Genomic DNA, 779 nt, shown 5'->3' with positions numbered 1-779 from the left:
ATTTCCCAAAACTCACAATTTCTTGTATCCAAAAAGAGGAAGAAAGTTACAATTCAATACTTTTGTATGAATAATACACGTTCTTTTTGATGACTCCTATCAAAGTACAAAAATCAAAATCACCACATACAGTTCAATTACTCTATCAGTCCCCAGAATATTTTCCCCTCCACAGGATCCCCTTACCTGGCACAAGTTTCTCCCCTTTATCCAGTATAAGTCTGGGCAGTCAAAACCACCATTACACCTTGCTGTAATTGGTATGCATGATCCATCGCCACAAGTCCATTCAGATGAGGTGCATACTGCATGCAAGGTAAACACCAAAAGCTAACAATACTATCAACTTACAATCATATTTTTTCAATTTTTATGGCAACAAATAGGGAAATAAATAAAATTTTGAGCATGGTCCATGAAAAAAATGCAATGAAATTTCACAAACTATGCTAGAAAACATTTACTACATGCATAAAAATAATCATGAAGCATTATAATACAGCATTATAAAACAGCATGCTTCACCATAGCCATTCCTTTATCAAATAATATCTATGCCCAATTATTAAAGGCTTTGAGTATCAACTAACAAAATTGAAATGAAAGTTGTGTTTTTTTTTTGTCTAATTTTTAATCATTAAAAGTCTTACCTGGATCACAATTGTTCTTTCCATCCACTGTAAGTCCAGGACAATCATATCTACCATCACACCTATATTCAATTTGGTATGCATGAACCACTGCTGCAGGTCCATTGATCTGAACGACAAGCTGCAAGC

The sequence above is a fragment of the Penaeus monodon genome, chromosome 34, assembly GCF_015228065.2.
Source record: "Penaeus monodon isolate SGIC_2016 chromosome 34, NSTDA_Pmon_1, whole genome shotgun sequence".
Taxonomy (NCBI): domain Eukaryota; kingdom Metazoa; phylum Arthropoda; class Malacostraca; order Decapoda; family Penaeidae; genus Penaeus; species Penaeus monodon.
The sequence above is the reverse complement of the archived record's forward strand: the minus strand, read 5'-3'. Positions refer to the sequence as shown.